The sequence below is a fragment of the Prionailurus viverrinus genome, chromosome D2 (genome assembly GCF_022837055.1).
Source record: "Prionailurus viverrinus isolate Anna chromosome D2, UM_Priviv_1.0, whole genome shotgun sequence".
Taxonomy (NCBI): domain Eukaryota; kingdom Metazoa; phylum Chordata; class Mammalia; order Carnivora; family Felidae; genus Prionailurus; species Prionailurus viverrinus.
This window is the reverse complement of record NC_062571.1, coordinates 44,561,672-44,588,966: the sequence shown is the minus strand read 5'-3', so window position 1 is coordinate 44,588,966 and position 27,295 is coordinate 44,561,672. Positions and strand designations below refer to the sequence as shown.

Sequence of the window (27,295 nt, the reverse complement as noted above, 5' to 3'; positions counted from 1 at the left end):
GCTTTCCCATACTTACTCTATGGACTATGCTCAAGAGATGACCCTCCTCAATGCTAACATAAAGTGCCATGCCCAGTTGTGCTGGGAGATCTCAAGTTGGTGCTTCTCGCACTTTGTATTTTGTTTTTTAATAGTAAACTATTTTCTTGAACAGTTTCAGGCTTATAGGAAAATTAAATGGGAAGTATGGAGAGTTCCTTTATACTCTCTCCCACAAATCTCCCTAATTTTTTTTTAAGTTTTATTTCTGAAAGAGAGAGAGAGAGAGAGAGAGAGAGGGAGAGAGAGAGACCATCAGTGGGATAGGGGCAGAGAGAGACAGAGACACACAGAATCCAAAGCAGTCTCCAGGCTCTGAGTTGTCAGCACAGAGCTCAATACGGGGCTCAAACTACCAAATTGTGAGATCATGACCTGAGCCAAGTTGGACCTTAACCAACTAAGCCACACAGGTACCCCCAACTTCCCTTTCATTAGCATTTTATGGTAGTGTTGTACATTTGATGAGCCAGCACAGATACAATGCTAACTAAATGTCATGGCTACCTAAGGGTCGTTCACTGTGTTATACATTACATAGATTTTGATAAATGTATAATGACATGTATCCATTATTATAGTGGCATACAGGGTAGTTTCACTGTACTGAAACTGTCCTCTGCTCCACCTATTCATTCAACTTCCTTTCTTCTCGAATATCATTTTTTAAAGTTTATTTATTTATTTTGAGAGAGAAAGTAGGAGTAAGGGATGAAGAGAGAGAGAGAGAGAGAGAGAGAGAGAGAGAGAGAGAGAGAGAATCCCAAGTAGGTTCCATGCTCAGCACAGAGCCTGACAGGGCTCGAACTCATGAACCATGAGATCATGACCTGAATTGAGATCAAGAGTTGGACACTTAGGGGCGCCTGGGTGGCGCAGTCGGTTAAGCGTCCGACTTCAGCCAGGTCACGATCTCGCGGTCCGTGAGTTCGAGCCCCGCGTCAGGCTCTGGGCTGATGGCTCGGAGCCTGGAGCCTGTCTCCGATTCTGTCTCCCTCTCTCTCTGCCCCTCCCCCATTCATGCTCTGTCTCTCTCTGTCCCCAAAAAAATAAATAAACGTTGAAAAAAAATTAAAAAAAAAAAGAGTTGGACATTTAATCAATAGAGTCACCCAGGTTCCCTGAATCTTATTTTTATTAATTAAGCATAAACTGGGATCATTCTAATTTTTTTAAATATTTATTTATTTTTCAGAGAGAGAGAGCGAGAGAGAGAGAGAGAGAGAGAGAGAGCGGGGGAGGGACAGACAGAGAGGAGACACAGAATCCAAAGCAAGCTGCAGGCTCTAAGCTGTCAGTACAGAGCCAACACAGGGCCCAAACTCATGAACTGTGAGATCATGACCTGAGCTGAAGTCGGATGCTTAACTGACTGAGTCACCCAGACACCCCTCAAACTGGGATGATTCTAAATACCTACCTGCTCTGTACTCTCTGGGATTACTCTGTCAATAGGTAATATTCATTCTACCTCCTAAATGTTTCAAATAGTTGTCATTTCTATAGTCTCTCTACCATGTCCAGGTCTCAATGACCACTTAGTTTATTACAACAGCCTTCAGACTTTCCTTTATCTCTACTCTTTTCACTTCTTCAACCCTTTCTCCATATTGCCAGCAGAAACACTTTTATAAAATAAGTTCTGATCAAGTCAGTACATGGTGTTTAAACCTCCAAGGACTCCACATACATTTCCGGTTAAAATTCATCTTCCTTAGCACAGCATCTTTGCTTGGCCTTGGCCACCTTTCCAGTTTTACTTTTATTTAACTACATGCATGTTCTGTGCTGCCTCGAATGCTAAGCCTTAGTGGGTACCTCATTTTATGTCCTGTACTTAGCTCATTTAAGAATTGTATTTTTCATGATGCAGTTTTGTTTTTTAGTTTTTTTTATCTTCTTTGGTTTTCTTATTTTTTTCCTATGGCAGCTTCTATATAGATCTTCTTAAATTCAGTTTTAACTTTCACTTATTTTTTCTCTTTGTGTTTCTATCATTGAACTTATTAAGTTGAATTATTACTATTCATTTATAGGTTATTCCCTTCATTAGACCACAAGCTCTTTGGGGGTGGAAACTATGTCACGTTCATTTTAGAATTCTCCATGGTAGGCAAAGGGCTTGACACTTAGCTAGAATTTAGTAGGGGTCAGGTAAATGCATGAATGAATAAATGAGGGAACTTGACAGACTCAGGTAACCTAGAGTCAATGAGAAAATAAGTAATAACAAAAATGAGCATTGAAAGTTGGAGGAAGAAATGGATGGATTTAGAGAGAAAGTAGCATAAATGGGGCTGCCAGTGAAATTAGGGACAATATTTTCTGCTGAGAACAAACTCCTCATTGGGCTTGTCCTGTGTGATGGGGGGCATTTGGGTGCCAGAGAGGCTGTCTCAAGAACCACTGAGAGGGACAACTTGAAGTGAGACCACCCAGTGTGCAATGGGACCCCGACTGTAGCATCCCCTAAATTGGAAACAAGTAGTTTAAATGAAGTGGTCACTGCTGTTGGTGTTCAGTGACTGTGGGACCATTTAATCTTCCTGCCAACCCAGGTGTTTTTGGCGTTCAGTGACTGTCTTCTAACAAGATGAGGTCAAGTATCTTGGAAAACAACCAAGATATTTGTGGCACATTTAAAACCATGTGAAGGTGTTCTCATTTTAATTATTATGAAAAGAAAATGATTTGCTGACAATGCAAGTAATGGGAAATTTGAAAGGAAAAGAAACTGCCTTATTGAAATTTTTTTGTAACAGACATGAAAGAGAAGGAAGAGCTAGGCATACTTGACTGTTATCTCAGATTACAGGAAATTTAAAAAGAAAGGCCTTTAAAGAATGAAATGGTAGTGGTCTAATCACAAATTATCCTAGTGAGGAAGAGAGAGGAGGATGTCCTGGGGCTCTCCCATGGAGTCAGATGGCCACAAGAAAACAAGAAGTTGAAAGGTAGTGCACAAAACAGGGGCATCCTGTTAAAACACATGCAGGTATCGCTTCTCGGCCTTTTGGCTAAGATCAAGTGTAGTAAAACACATGCAGGTAGGGCCAAGCTACTGAATTCACTTTAGGGAAAACTGCTGAGAAAACAAATGTAAAGTTTTGGCAGAATTAATTTCTAAGCCCTAATTTTGATTAAAAATGCGTCTCAAGGAAAGAGAAGGTGAGTACTTAAGGAATACCGCGTGCTATTGATGGATGGTTAAGTAGAATCATTGCTGCAATATAAAAATCAATGGATCCAAATGTTGTGCTAAGCATCATGGCGTGCTTTATGCATGATTTTAGGTGGTCACTTTATGGATCAGAGTCTTTGCTTTCTCAACTCCAAAATATACACAACCCTGCCAGTTCAGTGGTGTGCTATATCAGTTAATTAAAGGAAACTTTGTGAGATTCACCGTGATGTCGGCACTCAGCTGGCCCTCAATGAATAGATTCATTGTTCCTTTGATGCCTTTTAAAATCTTGCTTCTAGATGCAATTGGATAATTATCCCAAGACATTGGAAACTTACGGAAATATATGCAAGTATATTGCTCATAATATTTGAAAATGGGAATGGTGTCAGATTATTGGTGATGGTTAAATATTTGAAAAGCAGTTGAAATTTTGAATTTTTTATTTGATATGCCAATTTCACATGCAACCGTGGAAAAACTTATAAATGATGTATTTGAAAGGAGATTTGTGAATACTTAGGAAAGATTCCTAGGAGTAGTATCAATTCCCCAAGAAAAAATCATGTTGGGGTAGGCTAACATCTTCCTCTTTGTTTTTGCTTGTTTTTGATAGGCTTATTAGACCAGCAAATTAGGATAACTCTATAGACATAGTATATCTTGATTTCAGCAGCGCAATTGATGGGCATATGCAGTAATCTTCTGAATAAGGTGGAAAATGTGGTTTATTGTTACACAGATTTGCAATTGGTTAAAAGTGGTCCCAGAACATTAATAAAATAATACTTGGCTTAACTTTTCAAATGATTGCCTAGGAGAGTGGCCCAAAGTCCTGGAACCATAGCATTTAACAATCATCAAAGACTTCAATTAAGATACCAGAGACATGCTAATCAATTTCACAGATAATATAAAATTTAAGGATATATAAATGTTTAATACAAAGCTTGTTATTTAAAAGTAAATAACTTATTAAAGACAAATACACATATCAAGGCACAAAAAATACAAGACTGTGTATTTCAATGTGTAATTATTTTATTTCAGATTCAATTCATGGCCAATTCTAATAGGTATGAATTATTAAAATATTTCTCCTTAAGATAATTTTGATAAGTTGGGTGTAGCTCCTGCCAATAAGTTTTTTTTTTAATTTAGATATCATTCTATATACAGCTTTTCTGTAATAGGTTCTTACTGTCAATTTAACTTTTGATTGGTTGAAGTATGTTTTCAGTAGGTGTTTCAACAACAGAATATAGGTATTTTCTCTTCTAAACTCCTTGATTCCTGCATGTGTGTTTCATTTCTGGTTCTTTATAATATGAAGGATAACTGGCTGGATTTAAGTTTGTATCTCTACCATGTAGGACTCCACAGGGTGTGAATGACCAACTTTATTTTTCTTCCTTTGGCTCCTTACTCTCCTACCAAGTTTAAGCTTGAATTCCTGTCGTTCCTTATTAGTACACATATAAGTAGTGTATGTTTCTTTTCATTGAATTTCCATCAAATGTTGTGAATCTCTCGGTTGTCATGCTTTTATATTTTGTTGGTTTGTTGTATTTGAGGATATTTTTTCCCTTTAATTATAAATACAGTTATTTACTATCTTTGTAACTAATATATTCTGAGGGTCGTGTTCTGGTCTCTAGTCTTTGTAACTATTAGCATTTTATTTTCACTTGCCTTCCATTTCTTTGTTCTTTTATTCTGGATTCAGAGGCAACTTTTGACATGTGTTCTTCACCTTCATACCACCTATTCTGTTTTCTCTACCATCAGTACGAATTTCATTTGAGTAACTACAAATTTTCCCCCGGTAATTCATTTTATTAACCATTTTCCTTGACATTTCATCCTATTGACTTTTCACTTCTGGCTTTTATCTTCTACCAGTTCCAAAAATGTTTGTAAAAGAAGTGGCACATTTGCTATTTTCAAAGTTGTAATTATTGAGTGATTATGTGACTGTTTATTCCTATTATAGTTATTTTATAAGGAGGTTGAGAGAGTAGTGTGTGATAGTGAGAAACCATTTTAAAATGGAAGGTCTGGGATGGCTCATGTGTTGACTGGTAGAATCGAGACTCTAAATGATGTCAACAAGATGGAACAAAGTGCTGAAACCAACAAAATGGATAAATGTAATCTGACAGGCTACCTAAAAATAATCAGCCACTTAAGTATAGGACAGGCTGGAGGATGCCTGACATGGTAAATTTCCAGACTTACACATTCAGCTCACTGCTTAGCTCACTCTTCTTGGGCAATCTAATCTACTCTGAAGGCTTCAATTACCAGCAAATACTGAAGATGTGACATCTGTGGCCCTGGTCCAGGCCAGGCACCTAAACTCAACATGTTCAACACTGAGCTCATTAGCTTGACCCCCGAACCACTCCACCAACATTATTCATTAGGTGAAGAGCATCACCGTCCAACTGGTCACAGAGTCATCCCTAACCCAGCCTGTCCTCATTTCCCACAGGAAATCATTTGCCACCTTTAGATTTTTCGTATTTCTCAAAATCTTCGCTTCTTCACTGTACCTTGGGAACATGTGTTCATACACCTGGATGATTTCCTTCTGCCTTTGGATGTGTTGAAACCCATCTTCTCTGCTTTTCTTTTATCCAGTACCTTCCAAGTACCTTTTTAAAAGACAAATTTGATCATGTTATTTTCCAGCACCCAAGAAAAAGTCTGTTAGTGTTGCGCTACTGGAAGTCAAAACTCTTTCAGAAAGCACAGGAGGGAATACCCTTACAATCCTTACTACCTTTGAGCCCCCACCTTTCCCCAGTCCTCCTCACACATATTATAACTTCAAAAAGTTGTCTCTCTTTCCTGTGCTTTCTCATTTTTTTCCCATCTCAGAATACTTTAATCCTCTTGTCTTCTTGGAAACCTCTTAATTTTCCATTCAAGAATCTATTCCAGTGTTCCATTCTCTGTGAATTTTCTGTGATCTGCCAGACTCGGTGAACAATCCTCACTTTCCTAGCACTTTTCACATGCTGTATTAATGGCTAGCTTCTGCTATTGAAACTGTGTTTTTAATATACTATTATCCCTACACTTTTAAATGCAGGCATTTCACTGTGGGCAAACCAGTCATTTTCAGATTGCTATCCTCCACTTCCCACCACACATTCAATCCTCTGTTCTTTGTGGTATTTGAGCATTCCTCCAGGTCGGAGTAAAGACTGCTCTTCCTCAAATTGTTCTTGAACTTTTCCAATTGAGCTGATATTCCCCTCCTTAAAATTCCTCGTCACATACTGTTTCTTGCAGATTGCTTCTCATTCTCATTGCCTTATGAGTTAAAATAATGGATGTTTTTAAAATAAATATATATTTTAAATTTTTATTTATTTTTAAAAAATTTTAATGTTTATTATTGAGAGACAGAGATAGAGCATGAGCATGGCGGGGGTGTGTGTGTGTGGGGGGGGCAGAATCCAAAACAGGCTCCAGGCTCTGAGCGGTCAGTACAGAGCCCGATGTGGGGCTCGAACCCACAAACCGAGAGATCGTGACCTGAGCTGAAGTCGGACGCTTAACTGACTGAGCCACCCAGGCGCCCCATATTTTTTATTTTTACCATAAAAATTCAAATACAAAAAAATAATTATAAAAAAATTTCCACTTTGCCTTAGATACTTAATATTTTTATTTGCAGAAAATCATTTTAGATATCTGGCTCTGCATATTTATAGATGGATAGAAAGAGGCAATCTAGAAAAAAATGGGATCATATGATCAAATCTGTTTTCAGTAAAATGATTATAATTTATTTTAACTTTGAGGAAAAAATGAATGTAAGTAAAACTAAATGTATTGCTGAAATTTGATAGCTTTTTTTTTTATCATAGGAAAACATTAGTTTCTAAATTATTCTTCTGTGGCTATACAATTAAATCTGAAAAACTGAAGAAATTTACATGCATTTTAACTACAGGCTTCCATTATTTGAATCTGTACCAGGAAATTACCATACATAGGTCGCCTCCCATTTCCTAAGCATTACTTTTCATTTTTGCTAGTTATTATATTTACATTGTAAAAAAATTATGACATTTGCATCCCTTTTCTGTAACCACAGTAACCCAGAATTGCCAAATATTAGTTCTGTAAGTAAATTAATTCAGGACCTGCTCAATATTTGTGTTTTTATCACAGTTCACATCTCATTAGTTGTCTTGGATTTCACACAAAACATTTAAGTTGGGAGAAATATTTAAAAATAATATAGCAAACCCTTATGCCCCACCACCCACATAGAAGCAATGTTACTTAATCAATTTGCTTCAAATTATGCTTTTGAAAGAAAATCTTACAGAGTTGAACACACATTGAAACTTGTCCTGTTTTATTTTTTTTTTTCTATTCTATCCAGAGGCATTTATGGACATGAATTCAGAGTCTGCCAAGTTCACATATAACTGTATACATAAAATGGTACCATATATAATATGCATCTGTAAAACATTTTACTATATTTTAGTATCTTAATATATTTAATATCTATATCTTTAATATATTCAGTATATTTGAAATATGTAAATATATGTAATATATAATACACAATTTTAATATGTAAGTATATAATATATTTATATTTATATTACCTGTCTCCCTATTGACATTTGGGTTGTTTCCAATATTTTGCCAGAATTGACAGCACTGTGGAATGCATTTTTGTATGTGTCCTGTGAATGAACACATGGATGTTATTTCTTGGGATACGTACCTTGAAATAGAATTGCTGGCTCATTGATGTAGGCCTGTTTAATTTTATTAGATATTGCCAAATTGCTCTGTAATGTGGTTTTGGAAATTTACATTCTTAATAGCTGTGTAACAGGGTACGCTTTGTTTATCAACCTTGTGAATATTTGATGATTTCACACTTTTCACTTTTGAAAATCTGATGGGTATGACAAGATATCTTATGACTATATTAATTTGCAGTTTCCTGGTTACAAGTGAGGCTAAGCATTTTTTCATAAGTTTATTTTTACTTAGGTTTATCCTTCTGCACATCTTTTATTTATATTTTTTGCTTTTGTTCAAACTGGATTATTTGTTTTAATCTTATCAGTCATACATATATCTGTCACATGTACACAAATATTTTCTTCCTGTCTGTGGCTTATATTTTATTTTACTTACAGTGTCTTGTATTGCGAAGAAGATTTATTATTAATACAGTCAACTTTATCAGTTATCCCCATTCAGGTTTCTTCTATTCGTGTGTTACTTAACAAATATCGTCTCTAACTCCAGGTCACATAATTTGTTTTAAAAATTGTGTACTATTGATTTTTCACATAAATGTTTTTATCCATGTTGAATTTATTTTGGAGACTATCATTGAAGTCATATGAATAAACAATTTTTATGCACTGTTTATTGAAGACTTCAAGTTTTCCCCTCTGATGCTTTTAAGTAAATCTTTTTTTTATAATAATTTATATTTATGTAAAAACTGTATAACTAGTACAGAGAATTTTTGTGTACTCTTTACCTAGTTTCCCCTGTTGTTAACATCTTACATTATGATGGTATTTTGTCACACCTAAAATCCAACATTAGTATATTACTATTAACTAAATGCAATGGTGTATTTGGATTTCACCAGTTTGCCCCAGTGTCTTTCTTCTGTTCCAGGATCTCATCCAGGATAACATATTACATTTAATTGTTATGTCTCCTTTGTCTTTTGGGTCTCTTACGGTTTTTCAGACTTTGTTTTTCATGACCTTGGCAGTTTTGAGAAGTGTTGGTCAGATATTTTGTTGAATGTTTCTCAGGATTTTCCTGATTTCTTTTTTCCATGGGTTTTTCCTTCTCATCACATCATGTCAGGTTTACATTATATAGATGCTACTTATTACTGGTTCCGTTAGTTTTGTTCACCTGGCCAAAGTAGGGTTCTCCAGGTTTCTTCAGTGTTGAGTTACTTTTCCTTCTTTTCCATATTCTACCTTTTAGAAGCAAGTCATTAAGCACAACCTGCACTCAGGTATGAAGGGATATTAATTTCCACTCCCTGAAGGAGGGAGTATCTACAGAAGTTATTTGGAATTCTTTAAGGGAGAAGTATTCCTCTTGTCCACATTTATTTATTTATTCAGTATTAATTTGTTATTATGGACTCATGAATATTTTATCCTTAAGTTATAATATTCAAGTACTACTATATCTATTTTGTTTCTCAAATTATTTCACCTTTGGCCATTGAGAGCTCTTTTGGATGGGCTCCTGTGTCCCTTTTGCACACTCCCATTCTTGTGATTTCTGAGAACTTTTTTGTTTTCTGACATTACAGAGGTGCTCCACAATCATCTTATATATTCCATGCCCCAGTCCCAGGATCAGACATTTCTCCAAGGATCTTTATTTAAGAATGGTATTAGAATCTAACATATGGGCTCTATGTGTGCTCATTGCTACTGGGCATCACCACTTCTACACCCTCTCAGAAGTTAGAGTTAGGAAGTATCTGTATGTGTATAACTCATGTATCTATAATCGTTTCTTTATTTATTCATATGGACCTTGACTAAGCTAAACATGAACTCATACTATTGTCCCTGACTCTTATCTGGTACCACGTGTTTTATTCTGGTTTCTTCCCTTTGCTTCTCTGTAATTTCTCCCTCCAACAGTCAGAAACATCCATCTAACTATCCACCATTCATTTATTTATTTGTTGAACTCCAGTATATATGCACACCGGTTTCAGAATTATTAGCCCATACTCTCATGAGAGACAAATTTACCAATCAGGACACCATGTTTTGGATACTTCCTTTGTCTTGACCCTTACACTTCACGTAAAACACCATTTTCCATAGTTACTTGTGTTAGCTTATTCTTCCCCCAGCCTTTTGGAGGTTATGTCACACATTTGTGTTACAGTTAGATTACAATGTTGCAATTTCTATTCCATTCTGGATTCCTGCCAATTTTTAAAATTTGTATGCATTATTGTTCACTTTTTGTGCTATAAAATTTAAAAAAAAAATTTTTTTTTTCCAACGTTTATTTATTTTTGGGACAGAGAGAGACAGAGCATGAACGGGGGAGGGGCAGAGAGAGAGGGAGACACAGAATCGGAAACAGGCTCCAGGCTCTGAGCCATCAGCCCAGAGCCCGACGCGGGGCTCGAACTCCCGGACCGCGAGATCGTGACCTGGCTGAAGTCGGACGCTTAACCGACTGCGCCACCCAGGCGCCCCTGTGCTATAAAATTTTAAGGATTTTGATCAGCCCCCCTAGTTTCCAGTGCCTGTTCTATCACATAAGAAGTCTTTGTATGTCCCAGAGACTGTCACTGGGCTTTCTTTTTTTTTCTTCCAGTGATCTATTTGTAATACCTGTGTAATTGCCACACTCATCTTGGTTTTTCTTTTCCAGAACTGCCTTCATCATTCTTTAATATACATTTTAAAATCAGCTTCTTAGATTTCACAAAAACAAAAGATACACATATTTGCAGATAATTTTTGAGATAATTGGTCTAATTATGACATGAGTCATTCTACTCATGAACATAGTATATCTGTCTTTCCATTTTTTATTTATTGTATTTTTCTTCAGTATTGAATGTTCCAACCCATGTAAGGGCAATCTCTCCATTTGTTTAGGTATTTTCTTCCTCAGTTTAATTTCTGTCAATAATGATTTTGCCATAAAGACAGACAACTTTTGTTACATTTTATTACTTGGTACCTGAAATTTTCATGGCATTTTAAATGGTATCTTATAATTTCTAAATTTATTTTGAATATTTATGTTGCTGGTATATAGAAAAGCAATTTATTTGCGTAATGATTTTAAATCTAGTTACTTTTCAGGACAGTCTTATTAATGCTAATTTAACTCTAGATTTTCTTGGAATTTCTATGTGCATAATCATATGACTTGTGAAAAATGAGGATTTTGTTTATTTTTTCCATTTCTTAGAGTTTTATTCCCTCTTCCCCTTTAATGAACAAAACACGACTTCCAGCATAATCTTGAATAAAAGCAATGTTAGTTGCTGCTATAGGCTAAATTGTGTCTCCCCAAGATTCACAGGCTGAAGATCCCTAAGCTCCAATGTGACTATAGCTGAAGATAGGCTCTCTAGGAGGTAATTAAGGTTCAATGAGGTCATAAAGATGGGGCTCTAATCTGATAGTGTTGTGGCCTTATAAGAAGAGGAAGAGAGATCTCTCTCTTTCTCTATCTCTGACATGTGAGGACACAGTGAGAAGGTGGCCATCTGCAAACCAGAAGAGAGCCTTCAGCAGAACCTGGCCATGGTGACACCTTGATCTTGGACTTCCAGCTTCTAGAACTGTGAGAAAATAAATTCCTGTTTTTCAAGCCATTCAGTCTGGTACTTTATTATGGTAGTCTGAGCTAATAAAGTTGTTGGCACTGAGGAGTGGGGTGCTACTATAGTAAATACCTAAACGTGTAAAAGCAGCTTTGGAACTAGATCATGGTTAGAGGATGGAAGAATTTTAGGTGTATGCTAGAAATAGGGATGTTAAGGACAACTCTGGTGAGGTGTCAGATGAAAATAAGGAACGTTATTGGAAGCTGGAGGAAAGGCAGTTATAAAATGACAAAGAATTTGACTGAACTGTGTTCTGGTGTTTTGTAGAAGCTAAAACTTGTGAGCAATTAAATGAGGTATTTAGTTGAGATTCCTAACCAAAGTGTTGAAGGATCATCTTACTGCTTCCTGACTGGTGATGGTAAGACATGAAAGGAGAGATGAATTGAAGAATAAATTGTTAAGCAAAGAGGAATAAGAACTCACAGATTTGGGAAATTATCAGCCTATCCATATTGCCAAATATGAGAAAGCTTATTCTAAATAGAACACTAAGGACGTGGATGAACAACCATTTAATAAAAAGATCAGGAGTGTGACTCATGGACTTAATCAGCCATCTCAGCAGAAGCCAGGAATAGAGTGGGAATATACCAGCAAAAACATTTCCAGTTTGAACCAAAGGGTTCAGAGAACATTAGCTGGAATGAAGGAAGTCATCTTGGACTTCTTGTATCCTACAAGATTGAACCATAGAGCTATTTGGCTGTGAATATGCACTGTCCTTCAAGGAAAGAGAAAAATGAACCTGAAGGTGATTCAGAAATCATCAGGACTGCCATTTCCATTCTAGGCCCAGGGGGAAAAGATGTTTCCTGACTGGTTTCAAAGAATGGGGCTCATCTCTCTGGTTTCACAGGGTTAAGATGACCCTGCCCAGTGCTTTGAGAAGAGGGGCGCTGCACCCAGAGAACCTCAGGGGCAGGGCACTCATAACCAAAGGAGAAGGTTGGCCCTGCAGAGCTGGTGACAGGCAAAGTAACCAAAGAGGATAGTTCTTCAGCCTTAAGATCTAATGGAATTTACCTTGCTAGGTGTAGAACTTGTTTGCAACCCATCATTCTTCCTTCCTTCCTTCCTGCCTTCCTGCCTTCCTGCCTTCCTGCCTTCCTGCCTTCCTGCCTTCCAATTTTTTCCTTTAGAATGGGTATGCCTATCCTATGCCTGGCAGACCATTGTGTTTTGGAAGCACATCACTTGTCTGATTTCATAGGTTCACAATAAGAGGAATTTGGCCTCGGGATGAATCATACTACAAGTCTCACCCATATCTGATTTAGACAATATTTGGATGAGACTTTGGACTTTATATTTTAGAATTAATTCTGATATGAGTTAAGACTTTGGGGACTGTGGTAATGGAATACTGTCTTTGGAATGTAAAAAGGACATTAATTTTGGCAGGCCAGGGATAGAATTGTGTCCCCTCAGAACCCCTACCATGATCTCAGACCTCTAATCTCCAGGACTGTGAGATAATATATCTCTGATGTTTAAATCAGCCAACCTATGGTATTTTGTCATGGAAGCCCAAGCTGACTAATAGAGTGGGCCTATTCATCTTGCTTCTTGTCTCAGAGGGAAACTTTTCAGTATTTTGCCATTTAGAATGATGTGTGTTATGTTTTATAGATAAACATTAAGAATTTCCTTCATTCCTATGAAGCGGAGTTTTTGTTTTGTTTTTCTTAAGATGAATAGATATTGCATTTTATTAAATCCTTTTTCTACCTCTGTGAGGATGATCATAGAGTTTTCTTTTTCTGCTTTATGTATTAATGTAGTAAATTACATTGATATAACTAATGCTGTACCAACTTTGTATTCCTGAAAGAAACCAAATTAAGTTATAATGTTTATCTTTAAAAATATATTATTGTGTTTATTATCCTAGTATTTTGTTTAGGATGTTTGCATCTATATTTATGTTTGAGTTTGACCTATAAGTTTTCATTCGTTTCCATCTTTGTCAGATTTTGTTATCAAAGTTATGATAGTTTCATAAATTGTGTTGGAATATGTGTGTCTGTCAGGTTAGTCTGGGCTATATTGTGGTAATAACCACATGCCAAAATGTCTTAATACAATTCGTTCTGGCTTTCATTAGAGTCCAGTATAGTTCAGGTGACTCCCCACTGGCATAGGGATGACTAAGAGATCCATAATATATATATATATATTGCAAGACTCTCATATGTGTGGTTTCCGAGAATTATATAACATTCTGCCCATATGCCATTAATTTGTATCTAATCAGATGACCCCAACCTAACTGCCAGGAAGGGTGCAGGATGTAACGTACCCTTGTGTCCATTAAGAAGAAATAGGTTTAGGGGCGCCTGGGTGGCGCAGTCGGTTAAGTGTCAGACTTCAGCCAGGTCACGATCTCGCGGTCCGGGAGTTCGAGCCCCGCGTCGGGCTCTGGGCTGATGGCTCAGAGCCGGGAGCCTGTTTCCGATTCTGTGTCTCCCTCTCTCTCTGCCCCTCCCCCGTTCATGCTCTGTCTCTCTCTGTCGCAAAAATAAATTAAAAAAATGTTGAAAAAAAAAAGAAGAAATAGGTTTAATAAGCATTGAGCCACTGTTTATCACAGGAGAAAACCTTCATCGGCTATTATGTGCAGGAGTTTGTTGAAGACTAGAACTATTTAGTTCTTAAATACTTGGTAGAACACTACAGTGAAGCTGTCTGGGCCAAGAGTTTTCAATGTAAGAAGATTTCAAAGTATGGAATTCGTTTTTTGTTTTTGTTTTTTTTTTTAACTCTTTAAAAAATTTTTTTAACGTTTATTTATTTTTGAGACAGAGAGAGACAGAGCTTGAATGGGAGAGGGTCAGAGAGAGAGGGAGACACAGAATCTGAAACAGGCTCCAGGCTCCGAGTTGTCAGCACAGAGCCTGACGCAGGGCTCGAACTCACGGACTGCGAGATCATGACCTGAGCCGAAGTCGGACACCCAACCGACTGAGCCACCCAGGCGCCCCTGGAATTCGTTTTTTTTAATGCTTGTAGGACTATTCAAGTTTTCTTTTCTGATGCCAGATTTTACTAGAGGCAGTTTCTAGATTTTACTCTGAAGCATTTTCAAACATTTGTTCATGTATAGTGGCCATGAAAAATCCCTGAGGATTGTATGGCAAGTTTCTTCTCCCTCTAATGAGGAAAGAAGGAAATAGGTATACCTTAGAGTTGATTTCATGACCTTTGTGTGGTCCATAGCACCTCATCTTAGCTATCCAGTCCTCAGGATTTAATACGCCCATGTCAAGTTGTTACTAAGGGCTCTAAAACAATATTGTGAAGATACATTCATATTCTTAGATCAGAACTTTTAAAAATTCCTCTCTTAAGGTTTAGAGATTCTCTCTCCAATGGGATTTGTATATTGCCACTGAAAGAGAGTTGGTTTTCACCCTGTCTTAACACTCACACATCCCTCAAAACATGTGGCAGGAGATCATGTTCACTTTTGTCCAGTGAAATTTTGTTTTTTCTATTTTTTTCTGCATATCTACAACAACCTCTAGAACTTTCTGTAAAGTGATGTCTCTCTTGTTGAGTAGATTTCAGTTAGAGATAGGAGAAATATCTGTTGGAATTGTTGTTTATCTGGGAGTGGTGATAAGTCGGGTGTGTGAGAGCTACTAGCCCAACTTGTTGCCATGGAAACTGAGTGCCACTTAGGTACTGGTTGTAGAAAGAAGTTGCTTTACAAAACTGGCTGAAGCAAACTGAGAAACAAAGTAGAAATGAATCATGAGGAAAATGAAGGATTCATATCCTTGGAAATTGGGAAATTTCTGAAGAGCTGTCTAGCCATGAGCCATCTTCCTTGGGGGATGCCAGAAGGAGGCTTTTTTTGTGCCTTTAAAGAGAATTCGCATAACAGGCAGGCTTGTTGTTCTTTCCAAGCACCTATATTCCATGAGCATGGCCACACCCAGACACAGAGACTAATCCAGTCTGGTCTCTGGATTGCTGAGGCCATGCAGGTTGTTTGGTAGGAGACCTCAACCTCTGTTGGCAAGGGTGTCTCAGGTCTCAGTCTCCTATTCACACTCCACTGGGTATCATAGTTATTGTTTCCTATTCCATCTGGCAAAGAAATCTGTCTGTGTTTGTAGGAAGTGGAGGGAGTGGCAAATGGAATTAACATTGTGTGTGTGCGCGCGCGCACGCGCGTGCGCGCGCGCGCGCACACCATAAGCAATGGTGTGTTGGAGCTGACCAGTGATAGTTCTGTGGCATCATGTTGCTCACTTAAAATTGGCCATCGTAGGAGCATCTATACCATAGAAATTGGTGAATGCTACAATTCAGGACTTCTTATTTATTAACTCAGTAACTAATTTACTTTGATTTTTACTAATTTACCTTTAAGTTTACTTTTACTAATGGATTTTTGAGAGTTCATTGTTGAATATTCACCCTATCAACCATAGGATGTAATTGCTGCACACCTACTATGCATTAGACCCTCTAATTATGTCTTATAAACATAATCTCATATTATCATCTTAACTCTATGGGAGGAGTGTATCATATTATCCCTACTTCACTCAAAAGGAAAACAGAGGATCTAGGAGATTGAGAGACTTACTCACTGTTACCTGACAACTCATGGAAGCGCTGGGCCTGGGATTCATCCTGAGCTCTTGTTTGGAATCCTTGTCTCTTGCTGCAGAGAAGGCTATTGGTTCTGAGAGGGCAAGTCTGTCTTTCTAGCCATCATCATCCAGTACCTGTTTCTCTCTGCTGCTTCCCCACCTAAAGTAAACTGCATCCCATGATGAGAAAGAGAATGAGATGCTCTCCCCGTGCTTGCTAGTACATGACTCATGCAGGGATTTCACTGAGAGCATGAATTGCCTGAGGTACCCCAATGTTCATTCAACTCTGGTTAAGCATCAGCTCTGTGTAAACACTGTGCTGAGCATGTGTGAGGAGAGTAGAGCAACTACTGTCACCCTTGGAAAGGACCCTCCATCAGAGAGATTCTTGTTTGACATGGGAAGTAGTAAAGAAGCAGAAATTCCAGCAGAACAACCCAGAATGATGTGTCAGATGCACAGGTCAAAGGCAGTATGGAGGAAATAATTATTCTTGGCTGAGGTAGTAGGAAGGGAGATGGGCCATAAAGGAGATGTAAGATCTAGAAAGTGATGGTGAGTGGCAGGGCATTCCAGGTAGAGGCAATGCATTTTGGGTAATAGCAGAGGTGAGAATCCACAATGTATTCTGGGGAAGCATCATGTTGTACTGAAAGGAGAAAAGATGTGGAAACTGTCAGACAAAGGTCTGAGTCCCTGCCCTAGGAATTAATAAACCCTGTGAAACTAAACTTTTCTTATCTTATTTTTCATTTTTCTTTTTCCAGAGATAAATGAAAATGCTGATATCTGATTTATGAGGGTTGTTTGGATTGGGAAAAAAAAGCGAATGCATTTAAAAGTGTTGGATATAGTGCTGGACCCCAAGGAAGTGCCCAGAGAATCCATTCAGTGCTCCTTTTCTCTCTCTCTGGGTTCAGATTAGGTGGAGAATAGGGCTCGTAAGGGAGCTGGGGAAATAAATTTGAAATGAGGTTGGGCCATGTCCCTGGACAAAGAGCCTTGCATACAAGATCAAGGATTTCTACACTTAATGAGTAAGTGAATGAGGGTTTCAATCAGGAGTCAACCATGATCATGGCGGCACATGGCACATCTGGGAGATGAGTTTGTGTGAATAGGCTGCAGCAAGAGGCTGTGGGCTGGTGTAACCCCTCTAGGCTTACTTATCTTCACATGTACCCTTTATTATTATTGAAAGATCCAAGACTTCCCTGGAATGACCGAAGGAAAAGTCTTGGGCATAGCAAGGAAGAACAAGTCAGTGGTGTAGGTTACCATATAGTCTATTGTGGTCAAGGCTGTGGTGGATGCAGTAGAGATCAATCTGCCCTCCCAGTGCCACGTGACACTTTCCTAACCACCCACATTGACCCACTCCACTTCCCTAGGCCTTCATCATTGTTACCTGCTCACCACTCTCAGGCTATTCTTACACAGGGTTGGAACTGCCTCAGTGGTGGGGACTGGAGTGAATTAACATCACTGCAGTGACTCTTGCAGGTCATTTGCCATTGTGTCCTAAAATTAGTTTAGAGACACTTTTTGCCTTTGTTATATCACTACTGTTTTTGTTACTTTTCAGTAGCTGGGTAGCATTTTCTCTAGAACCATTTTGATCTCATATACTTCCCTACCCCTACCAGTAATACAATTTTGCCTAGCAGACCAAGGGATCTCTCGCTCTGTATCCCATGCTCTTCGCCCTTCTCCCTCTCCCTGGAAGGCCCTGCTGTCTTGCTTCTCCAGGGCACTGATATCTGATACCAGTTCAGTTGTTACCTTCTTTTTTTTTTTATTTTTTTTTATTTTTTTTTTTTAAAAATTTTTTTTTTTCAACGTTTATTTTTGGGACAGAGAGAGACAGAGCATGAATGGGGGAGGGGCAGAGAGAGAGGGAGACACAGAATCGGAAACAGGCTCCAGGCTCTGAGCCATCAGCCCAGAGCCTGATGCGGGGCTCGAACTCACGGGCCGCGAGATCGTGACCTGGCTGAAGTCGGACGCTTAACCGACTGCGCCACCCAGGCGCCCCAAGTTGTTACCTTCTTAAGAGGCCTTCCTATATCCCTCGAGAATGAATTGAGGAACAGCTAGAAATGTGCACCTGTTCATCTGGGAGAAGTAAGAACTGCTAAACCCAGAGCTTTCAGAGTCTTTCGCTAAGACCTCCACACATCATTATGAAAGTTAATAAATTTCAGGTGGAGATACTGTAGACTGTAAAGCAGTAGGGTTTGGATAGGACCTTGGGCAGCAGTAACATGTAAGGTGTGACTGAGGAAGAGGGGAGAGGTCTGTGGTTAGGGAGGTGGAGAAGAGGCCCAGGGAGCTGGATTGCTATGGTGTTCTAGGGAGCAGGCTTTGTGGGGATGCAGTAGGGGTAGGGGAGGCATTTGGTCTGGTGTTGATATCAGTTTCCCTTTGGGGTTTGCAGCTATGCTCCTCACCACCATGGGAACCATTGCCATGATAGTCAGGCCTTGCTGCCAACAGGAGGATATTCTATCCCTGGATCTGATGGGGCATGAGAAACTACAAAGAACACTGGATTAAATGCCATATGAAGTCATCAGCATTCTTTGAGAGCCTGTTTTCTCTTATGGCAGGTGTAGATTACCTATAATGAGGCATGTTAAGCAGCAGCGTGGGACTTGGCTGAGTGTAGCTCATTCTCCTTTATCCATTGAGAGAGAAATTTAGTTTCATGCTAAGGGTGTAATTTAAATTTCAAGGAGTATAAACCAAAGTTGAAGAAGTGAGGATATATCATTATTGAGACCTTAAATGGTGAGAGGCAAGGGAAAGGAGGCAGTAGCTTGCAGAGGTGGTGGCGGTGGGGTCGGAGGTGGGGGGAGGAGCTATCCAGGGAGATTTGAATGTTGTAGTTATGGATTTTAAATGAGGCAGACCTGAACATGCTTTTACATTGAGAGGGACCAGAGGTAAGAGAAAGAGGGGCTGATCAAGGGCAAAGTCTCTTAAAATGAGATTAACGGTAAGATTCAGATTGAGAAGGGAACCAGAGAATAGAGGTACAAAGACCACCTGAAGAGATGAGTCTTCTCCACAGGCCACAAGCTGCAGAAGAAGCCAAGCTTTAAGCCTGTCTCTGGGTATTGATCCTTCTAGAAGTCCACATTTATTATTTGTGCTCCTAGAGCTGATAAAGGACAGAAGGGAAGCCTGAGGTCATAACTGCCTTTGAATATGTTTAAAGAAGGCTGGAAGAGAAGTCAAATGAGTGTGTTATGTCCATCCTTTTTATCTTTTCCTTTAGGGCATCAACAATGATTCTCTGCTAAATCATTCCAATGAAGGTTTCTTCTTAAGGTGTATTGGCCAGTGGGAAGGTGGTCATTCCTTTTGGCACTCAGCAGGGCCCTGAGTCTCCTGCCCCACTGAGACTTCAATTGAAAGCTCATTAAAAATGACTCCATTCTTGCCAGGAAGCCTACCCCAGGCCTTGCCTTAGCTCTGGCCAACTTTAAGGTTGGATGCAGGAGCAGGGTAAGGAGTAATGGAGAAATGGGATTCTTTGGCGTCTGAGTGCCTGGTCACTGAAGAATGAGAAACAGCATCGTGCCTTCACATGTCCTAGTTAAATCCCTTCCACAGATTCCAGGGATTTTGTTTTTTGTTTTTTGTTTTTTGTTTTTGTGCATGTCTTTTTGTTTTTTTTTGTTTTGTTTTGTTTTGTTTGTTTTGTTTTCATGTCTGAGCATTCCCTGGCACCATCACCCTCTGCAGCATCTTGGTTTTTGTGTCTCAAGATGCAGCTTTATCAACTCACTTATCTAAATCTCAACAGTCTAAAGTTCATTGGGCCCTTTATCCCATCACTGTTTATGTTGTTCCTATTTTCTGATATGTTCTTTGTAGCATATGTACACCTAATATTCTACTTTTCATTCACAGCTCAGCTCGTAAGCACTACTTCCTAGGGAAGATTCAGGGTCAGACCCAAGACTCCATTCTCTCCAGAGAAGATCCCATCCTAGAAGTTCTAGGATTTCAGAAAAGAATTGAGTGTAGAGCTATGGTTGGTGAAAATCACCTTGACTAATATAGGCTTATCTTTTTGGCTTTGTTTCCTTGGACTCTTAGATAGAAATATGAATCCTTTCTCTATAAGGATGAAAACGTTAATAAAGACAACTATGTGAATGCATCTAGCACATGGTATGTCCTCTGTTAGGACTACTACTTCTCTGTTCTTTGCCTTTTCTTCAGTTCCCAGTTCTTGACACATCAGGAACTCATTGACCTCTGACCTTACTCTTCCTCCAACTCCCAAATCACAAGGGTGACTCAGACTGTGCCCTCTTCCTCCTGCTCACTGGCTACTTGGTACTGGGTGTGCTGGCCAAAAAGGGACTTGGTCTACAGCCATCACGCCTGCCCTAGTCCTACTTTATCTCTTGTCCTATCAAATGTTTTGGCTCTTGAGATTTTGCTTTAGAAATAGATTCCAGGCTTAACACTGAAGTCACCCTGGCTGTTTTGGGGATTAGGAATCCCTGCTCTGAGATTACCAGAGGAGACCTGTCACCCAGTCCTAAATCATCAGGAAAGTTTAGCATGTGCTAACATAGGGGCTAAAGAATCTGTTTCTCAACTTGTCTGTAAATAGCATCTACTGTGGAGCCAGGTTTTATCGTAGGCCTTATTTATTTCATCTTTTCCCCAAACAGAAAAATTATGGTTCTGATAACTCTGCCTGCCATTAACTAATGGCAAATTCAGTGACTAATTGTGCTTGAATCTGGTGAGCAAGTGAAATTAATTGTCCTCATAGATCCTGGGTCATGAGGACTTGGGAGAGAACAGAGATGCCAGCATGCAAACAGCCAACCATATGAAAATATGGAGTTTTATCAATTAAGTCAGACCTGTAGGATTTAATGGGTGCCTATGACATTGCTCAGTTCTGTGCCTCATAACTTGGAAATGTATGTCTTTCTAACTTCCATCTGCCATCCTGGGGCTCAGAGAAGCTCATTGGAGTCTGCATCTCCATTATGGTGTGTTTGACCCCATTGCTCCAGGCCTCTTGCCTCTCACTGGAACCTGAGCAAGCAGAGCCTGAGCCCAGGATTCTTGCCCATGTGGTTTAGGAGGGTGTGTGTGTGTGTGTGTGTGTGTGTGTGTGTGTGTGTGAAAGTAGAGTCTCAAGAGAAGCAGAATTAGGGAAATAGGGTAAGGCAGGGAAACCTTGCTAAACAAGGATGTGATATCAACTGAAAACTGGCTCCAGATTGATCCTACATGAGAGCTCTGGTGTGAGGGTAGCCCCACAGAGCACAGAGTTGGTCCTATCATCAGGCAAATGGGGCTGGCCTTTTACAGTTCCAGATCATTCAGTTGTTGGCTATGGGCTGCCCCTTGCAGAGGAGATGGGAGAGGGGGTCATTTCTAGGGGAGGCAGCAACCTCTATGGAGGGCAGTGCTCCAGGAGGGATGGATCCATCCTTGCAAAAAGGGATCCAGGAAGGATACAAACAGTGTCCTCTGCACATATGACTGTTCTTCATTCTATGAGCAGGGACTCAGAATATACCCATGTTCTTTGCTGCCACAAAAATCCTCCCATTGCAGCTGTCCCCTATGTGCTGCACAGGCTTCTTCGTGAAAACCACCTGGCCACAGACAGGGCAGGAGGGAGAACTTGACAACTGCCCTTTGACCAAGCTCAGAATTCTGAACTCAGGGCCTGATCTTGGAACTTCAGTTCTCCATCATGGCTTCCCCTGCGGGTCCCAGCCCTCACAGGATGCCTGGAATGCTCACTGTGCCTTCCTGTGGCCCCCTGACATTGACTCCACCCCTGGCCTCTGACTTCACCCTCACAGGTCAAGAACCAAGCCTGCCCTGCTCTTGCACACACACCTTCAGCAGACACCCCCAATTTTGTCTATACTTGTTAATGTCATACTAAGCTTTGCAGCATTTTTATACAGGGGCCCTGCTGGATGGTGAAGGGACATCATTCCTCTAATCCCTGAAGTTTGAATGCTGACTTCATTGTGTTTATCATCTCCCTCTGTTTGGGAGAGATAAAGATGGAAGAGAGGTAGGTGTTCCTTCTTCACCACATAAACGCATTTTAATTAACTTGCTTTGTCCTTCTCTCAGACATCTCCCTTAAGGATCTTGAGCCACAATCTACAGGACTGGATCAGGCAACCCCTCAAGTGACACGCATACAATGTCATTCCTCAAAGCAGCCTTCTCTCCAACTGGAATGTCAATCTCCTCCTGGAGTAATTTGCCTCAGGTCGAGTTCTTTACTACCCCCTAAACTGGGAGAAACTGGGTGAAGAGGAGGGCACTTGCATGCTAGACTGTCCATGCAGGGTCAGTTGCTAACCCTGCTGTATCTCATCATTCCCTCCCAGCCACGTCTCTTATGTGTGAGCCGCCCCAGGGTAGACGCTAACAGTAGCCTCCTTCTGGACGCTCTAATAGTGTGAATAATTTCTGGAAACTTTCTCTGAGATAGGTTTCTCTTTTTTTCTGGGCAATTTTCCTGAGAGGAAATGACACAAACCAGCAGCACTGAGCCTGATGGACGGTCTCTTATCTCCTCCGAAACAGCTGTAAAGCCATTGATAGAACATTGAACGTGAACCCAGAAATGAGCTCTAAAAAATAATTTTCAATAAACTCCAATGGAATATATCAGCAGTTAAGGCAGAATGATTCTCTCCATTCCTCACTTCCATACCTAGGATTTGTCCTACATATATCTCCTCCTAGGGTAAAAGACCTGGTGTGCATTTGGTTATGATTTGCATTAATAATGAATGAGCATCATATTAACATACACTGGGTGTGTCACTGGCAGGAAATCCATTTGTCTCTGCTATGGATGGATTTATGTAGCACCTAAAAAAATCTACAGTGTCCGCTCTTAACTTTTCTTGTGTTATTGGTATGACTAAAAGGACAGGTGATAGGGTTCCACAAAACACTAGCTCTGTGGTCCAGAATAACCCTTCACCTCTCAGAACCTTCATTTCCTCACCTTTCAAATGGGAATAATTAACTGCAGCTGATCTCATAGGATACTCCTCTTGATCAATCAATGTAATCTATGTGCTGATTCCTGGAATACTATAAAATGTCATGTGAGATATAAGCCTTTATCATTTATCTGTCTTCAAAATAGCACTTTTATAATTTGTATTTCCAGAGCTTTGAGTTGTGCAGCAGGATATGTTCAAGATGTTCTCCAAGTAGAGAAAGATGTAGACTTTTTCCTCTAGGTCATATAAAAGGAGAACAAACCAGTGCACAGCTTTTTAACTAATGAGCAAGTCATGGCACATGGGCCAGAGAAATGGCCCAGAGAAAAGGGCAAGCTCACACATTCAGTCTAGAAAAGTGGATGGAAAGGAGCAGAAAGGAAGTCACTTGTGAACTGGAACAGGTATGGCAAGTAGTACACATAGAGACACAGGAAGGTGGAGTCAACAATTTTTAATGTAAGCCAGATTAGAAAATTGGATCTTTTCAATGGGTGCCATGATTGTGTAAAGAGATGATGTCTGTAAAGTGCTCTTCACAGTGTCTGGCACATGGGGAGTCCTCAATAAACAGGAGATCTCCCTATCATACTCTCCCTCTACCCACCCCCTGCCCCACCTGAGATGGACTTAGTGGAGCCAGAAGAGAAGACAATGTCCTGAATTTGGGTTATGGCCATGAAATAGCCACTGACCACGGAAGTTGAGTCAATCTTGGTTAGCGCCTCATGCTTGTTCAAGCCTGGACCTGGGAATCCAGTGATTAGTCCTGTGTTAATCCTATGGGAATCAAGAGGATTCCTAACTTCGATAATACTTTCCAAACACCTGACTTTGCCGGCTGAAATCCACAGTGGCTGCCAACCTGGGTCACTTCTTTTCCCTCTGGCCTCCTGAGATCTGGGCCCCTTAGACCAAGTCCATTGTCATGACTTGGTTTCTGGACTCACAGAAGGGTCATGAGCTGTTGAGAACACAGTGACCAATGTGACTCTTTGATGTGCCACGTTGAGTGTGAATACTGGTGGCCTTCTTTTAGGAGCCTTCTCTTACTGCATTGCTAAAGCGTGGGATAAAGTCTACTTTTTAGCTTTGGTGGGTTCTGTTGCAACCCCTCAGACATTATACAAAGTCTCCTGAATAGGGGCGGGGAGTGCTGGCATCCTTACCAGCTGTGTGTCCTTGGAAAGGTGACTGTCCTTTTACAAGATTCCTGAAGTGTCCTCCCATACTGTAACAGTTTGTGAGCTTAACAACAACTTAGCTCTGACTTGGGTCTTACAAAATAGTTTCTGTAGAACTTCTCAAAATTGGCTTCTCTCAACTCAGCATACTAAGAAAACCAGGCCTCAGTCTAGGGTCAAGAATGGACACATTTCCTTCCCTCTGCTGCAGAGTTCCACAGCAAGAGGACACACATTAGCCCACACACACCCACTCAGAGGTGGACACACACACACACACACACACACACACACAATGTCATAACCACACACTCTGTTGCTCACACACAGAAACAAATTTAATCTCTGTGTATAGCCTTCTTTTATTCCCCTCTCTGATTTTGGCTGCAAAGGGCCGGGCTGGAGCTGAATTTGTCTGTTTAGGATTTCCCTTGGAGCCTCTGCATCAGAGCATTTCCTGTGTCTGACAGGCTCTGGGATGCATGTGTGTACCTGATGCCCTCACATGGCTAGTGTGCCTTATATCATAATAATGATGGTCAAAATACACAGCAGGTTGTCACAGGCTTTTCCTCTGAGCCTGGGGAGAACTCAGCTGCCAAGGTATATGTGATCTCTGCAGGGCTGGGCTTTGCCTGGGCATGGTGGGTGCTCTCCCATTGCAGACACTGGCTCAGGCTGAGTTGATGGAAAGGTGAGGAGGGAGAAGGTTTCATGTCTTGCAGGGAAGGGAAGCCGAGTCATGCAGCAGAGCCAGAAGGAAAGTCTTCCTGAACCATTGCAGGGTTTGTGTAATGACGTGAATTGCATTGGGGTAGGCTGGACTCATCTACTCATCCACTGACAATTCTATTGATCACCTACTGTGTGCCAGGCGGTTTTGGGGATGCAGTGGAGAAGAAGCCAGACCTGTCAAATATTTTCATGGAGCTTAAAGCACAGAAGAATGACTACAAGTACAGGCTGGGGAGCCAGGTTGCCTGACTTTATATCCTGGACCCAATGTTTAATGGAGGCATGACTTTGGGCAACTTAACCTTCTGGGACCCAGATTACTCTTTTGTAAATTGGGAAGAATAATAGATTTTACCTAAAAAGCTATTCTGTAAATATTGAGAACAGTGCCCTGTACCTAGTAAGCACTTACTAATAATCTTCTCTGATTTACCTTTCTTTTTTTTTTTTTAAGATAACAGCTTATTAGGGGATCAATCAAGCAAGTATGAGCCATATACTGTATATAAGACTTGGTTAAAGAAGAGTGTGCTACATATAAGGTCATCTTCCCCAACCTGGGGTCATAGAAGGATACTGGAGGGGTGAGATCTTCTCTACTTGTCTGTGTTAATGAGACTTATCACTCCTCTATCTGTCTGCTCCTCTCTGCTTCTGCTGGGCTCTCTTCTTCTTACAGCCCAATGAACATTTTCTGTATTTTCCTGAACTAGGGCAGTGGCATTGTTTGAGGAAGAGAGATCTGAGAGAGATGGACTTGGTCATGACTTTTTGGATGTGGCAGGTGGGAGAAAGGCTGAAGTGAAGGGGCAGGGCAGCCCAGGACTGGGGGGCTGGTGATGCCCATGGCTGTGGTGAGTATTAGGAGAAGAGCAGGGTTGGATGGGCACCACGAGGTCCAGTTGGAACTAGATGTTTTAGATGCTTATGGATGCTCAACAAGTGATGATGGTAAGGGAGCTCAGGATAAGCTGAGGTCAGATCTCTTATAGTTTTGGAAATCAGGGCACAGAGCACAGGGGGCTGTGAAAACTGATTCACTGACCACAATGAAATTGACCTGAATAAAACAATGCAAACATGAGAGTCTCTAAAATCATCCATCATCTCCTCATGAATCTTACACTTCTCCACCCAAGGCAGCTGGTACCTGTCCTTCCCTGTGGGGAAGGGCCTCCCTGGCTGGGATGTGAGTGTCCCAGTGCTGATGGGAGGGACAATAGCAGGTGATAGTTTTGTAGAGGGAAATTCCAACCCTGTTCCAGGACTGCTCCCCTGGATAAAACCTGTTCATTCTACCCTGGCCTCTTCTGCCTCCTATTTTAGTCAAATATGGTGTTGATATTTGGCCAAGACATTGAGTAACCATACTGGGCCTCAGTTTCCTCATCTATAAAATGGTACCACTCTATCTTTGTCAGTATATTGTGAAAATTAATTGAGTATATAACAACTATCCATTAAATATTAGCTACTCCACAGGTCATATAAGGGGATATTTACAAAAGTGATGGTCTGGTTTCTTACAAAAGAGGGGGCGTCTGGTTTAGAGAAGCAGTCACTGGAATCAGAGCTGTGACCTCCAGGGGTAAATTGTGCACACTCCTCTCCACCTTCCCCGTGGTGAAATTATGCTGATCTTGCCTGGCCACGTGCCTCCCTTCCCGAGACAGCCTGGAGATGCATATTTATGTATTTCCAGTCATCACCCCAAGAGCTCAGATTTTCCTGTCCTTGGTGTCACTTTAATTAATACACTCCCGTGTTCTGGGTGACAAAATTAGGTTGCAGGGGTGGCAGGCATTTATATCACGAAAGGAGAGAAAAAGGTGTTTTGCACCATTTTCCTTCTTAAGCTCCATTATTAATCTTTGCAATCAATACTCCTTTATTTTTGGCTCCAGGAGGTGGTGGGGTGGAATCAGACTGTCAGGCAATTTAAGGCCATATCTGCATAAGTAATAGAGATGGTTTGTTACTTTCACTCTAGGTGAGAACGTGTGTCCCGGGCCAGATGTGGCAGGGCTAGCCTCTGTGATTCTCATGCCAACTTTATGATATGTTTGATTTAGGTAAAGTGCCTGGAACCTGCTGGGACTAAGTTGTTATTAAAC

At 40.4% G+C, this 27,295-nt stretch overlaps 1 protein-coding gene and 1 pseudogene across 2 annotated transcripts in view; both read left to right on the top strand.

Annotated features, from left to right (window-relative positions):
- The window catches only part of GRID1 (glutamate ionotropic receptor delta type subunit 1), a 691,121-nt gene that overhangs the window by 602,286 nt on the left and 61,540 nt on the right, over positions 1-27,295 (top strand). The window lies entirely within an intron of this gene.
- On the top strand, positions 3,037-3,190 carry LOC125148477 (uncharacterized; annotated as a pseudogene).